This window comes from Ochotona curzoniae, unplaced genomic scaffold (assembly GCF_017591425.1).
Source record: "Ochotona curzoniae isolate NIBS_2020 unplaced genomic scaffold, NIBS_Ocur_1.0 contig_3498, whole genome shotgun sequence".
In the NCBI taxonomy this organism is placed as follows: domain Eukaryota; kingdom Metazoa; phylum Chordata; class Mammalia; order Lagomorpha; family Ochotonidae; genus Ochotona; species Ochotona curzoniae.
The window spans coordinates 41,239,745-41,243,036 of record NW_024465885.1 but is presented as its reverse complement, the minus strand read 5'-3'; positions in this window follow the sequence as shown (position 1 = coordinate 41,243,036).

The following is a 3,292-nucleotide window of genomic DNA, read 5'->3' as shown; positions in this document are numbered from 1 at the left end:
ATCATGCGATTGAATTGTCTTCAAACAGCTATTATGCCCATTTAAACGTGACCTTGTATAGCACGCATATTACATTTAACTAATGATTTCTATTATGAACTGTCAGGATGCTATTAAATTTGATGTGCATCAAAATGTAATTAGTGTTCCCCTGAAGCATACTGTTAAAGTTCTGTTTTCATTGGTTAGAGTGTTAAATAACTGGAAACCAACAACAGGAAATACATTTCCAAATTGTAGACACAAGCAGATTTTCTATGAAGAGCTGGACGTTTGCTTATGTCTATTCTATCAGTCAGATAGCAGGACAAACCCTTTATCCTAATGCAAGTAGGGGGAAACTCTGGGTGCGAACCACAGGCCTTAAAGAAGGCGTGATAGTCTTGAATGCCCTGCTAGTAAGTAGTGATTGTATAATTTAGGATCCTACATATATGTCAAACAATAAAAGCAGAAGTTGAATAGTTTTTCAAACAAGGATCCAAACTGTGAAAGTTTTACCTCCACTGAGAATGATTTCAGAGACAAAATCATGCTCATATCTTATACATGAACTGCAATCATCATGAGAAACCTCGTCATGAAAACCAGTATTCCTAGGAGTGCTATTGCTGGGTCATATGGTATGCAGATTTTGAGTTGTTTAAGTGTTCTCCAGACTGATTTCCACCTGTTTCACGACAAACCAACATGCATCCCTATGTTCATAGCAGCACAGTAATTGCAAAAACATGAAAGCAACTGAAATGCCCATCAGCAGAAGATTGGAAAGCTTTGGTTCATCTACTCCATGGAATACTGCTCAGCTATTAAAAAAAACAAAGCAGTTCTTTGTGGCTAAATGGGCCCAACTGGAAACTATAATGCTAAGGGAAATGAGCGAATCCCAAAAAGTTAGATACCAAATGTTTGCCTTGATTTCACCTGTATTTTTTGTTTGTTTGTTTGTTTCTTTTTGAACCTGTCATTGATACTGTTCAACCCATGTGTTTTGAATAATTGAACTTGCATTATTTTTAACATATTGTTTACTCAATACTATGTCAATTAATTCCATAATATTGTATATTGTTGCTGATGTTTTGTTGGGGCTTTTTACTGACCGGGATTTTACACTGTTAGCTCTACCTTCAGACCAGAGAGGGTCTCCCCAAGAAGCTGCTGAACTTATCTGGACAATAAGATGCTGGACTCTGTGCTAGGTATATGCTTGCAATGAAGGAATCTCAACTGAACTTGAACTGTGGTTATGCAGCAAGGTGGAGGAATTCACCACGGGGGAAGGGTTGTGAGAGGGGTGGGGGGAATCCCAGTGCCTATAAAACTGTATCACATAATATAATGTTAATAACAATAAAAATAAATATAAAAAAGAAAACCAATATTCAAACCCATGTATTAATTAAAATTCTGTCAATATGAAAGAATAGTTTAATGAACATTTTATGTATGTATAAAATAAGGATTCAAAGTCATTAAAAGCCTACTTTTCTTTCAAGCTATGTGTGATGTCACTGACTGGCCTTTGGCAGTCGGGAAGCCATGCTGAAGTTTCGGGTTCACCCATGGCTCTAGCATCCTTGGGGAGACTCAGGTAATCACTTGCAAGTTTAGGTATGAGCCTCTTATCACTTTGCTCTTGACGAAGAACAAAGTGGTCTCAACCGATGTACAAAGTATTCAAGAGCAGCACCTTTTGAGACATGAGAGCTTAAACAGAGGAATGAATCGGAACTGCAGAGTCCCTTGGCTTGGTGATGTTGACAGAAGGCGTATTTCCTCTAAGCCTTCTCGATCAATCTTGTGCAAGTCTTAGTTCTTTATCTCTGCCTTTCTTTCCTGTTTCCAGAAAATTAAAAGCAATCAGCAGCCTCCTTTCCGGAGTGTCTCTGAAGATGCAACTAGTCATGTTCTGAAGAAAGCAGTCTCTAAGCAGCAGGAAATCTGTATCTCCTCCTCCTCCTTTTGCTGGAAGTTTGCTTTTTCACAGTGCATGTTGAACAAAAAATGATAAAGGAAAGTTGATGGTTATGCAATAACATAAACCCTGACAAGAATCTGACCACTTCAAAAGATACATTGAAAATAAAGATATATAAAAAGTTTAAGTTTTCCTTTTGCATTATGCATCCTTTCATGATAATACTGATTTTATTGAGTCAAAATAAAAATAATATATAATTTTATCATGTTCTATTTATTTTCTGTAGATATTAATTTGCTTCCTACAGTACACTGAATACTTTGTTAAGTGCAAGGACATAATTACGAGCTAACCTTGAGATAATTAATAACTCATTTCAGCAAATTCTTACTTTGGCTATATGGTTATCACATTTGATCCTCAGACGTTATAAAGCAACTGCTATTTTTTCTTTCCTATGTAACAGGTGGAAAATGTGTAGTTTAGAGACTTTTGATAACTTATCCCTAATTACATAATAGTGAATTTTGAGGCAATAGCAGACCCAATAAATCAGAAAACACAGGGACTTGGATCATAAGCATGTGCTTGCTCACCTGAGTAGATGAAGGAAGGAACCACTCAGGGAGAAGATTCTGCGCTTGCTAACGGGGCTCAAAGTCCTGTTAAAGGCCCAGGGAAAGCAGAGAAACTTATTTAATGGCATTTTCAAGAAGTATAACCCAAATATTCCTCTTTCACTTTCCAAAGACACATTCAACTACTTTTCCTCAACTGCTTTTGAGGAATTTTCCCTCAGTTTTTCTGTTTTTCCACTCGTCATCATCTTAATCTTCAAAGGCGTACTTTAAAGGCACCTGGGAAGTTGAAGGTGAATGGATTTTGATGTCAACCTATTTTGCAATTCATGTTTTGTTTTTTCAATAATGCTCTTTTCCCTTGAACATCTTGAGCTGCCTGACGTGCTGTTCTGGACTTCCTAAGCTGAAGTTGCAGCTTTACCTCATATAAAACAAAACAAGAAAAAGAAATCCAACTTACAAAAATGTGTTTTAACCTTTTTAGATTATGCTTTAGTTTGTTGTTGTTGTTAAGATTTAGTTTACTTCTTTGAAATGTATGGTTACAGAGTGGAGAGACAGAGAGAGGAAACCTCCTTCTCCTGGTTCATTCCACAAATGGCCACAAATGGCAGGTCAAGTCCAGTATTTAAACCACCGTCACGCAATGCTGGCCTTAAGTTCTACTTTTCTAATATGCAAATGTTTCATAGAGATTTTAAAGACTGGCACATAGGATCCTGGGCCATAGCTGGCAATTCAAGAGAGATCAATTCCATCTTTGTTCATGTTGAGGGAAGTACTAATA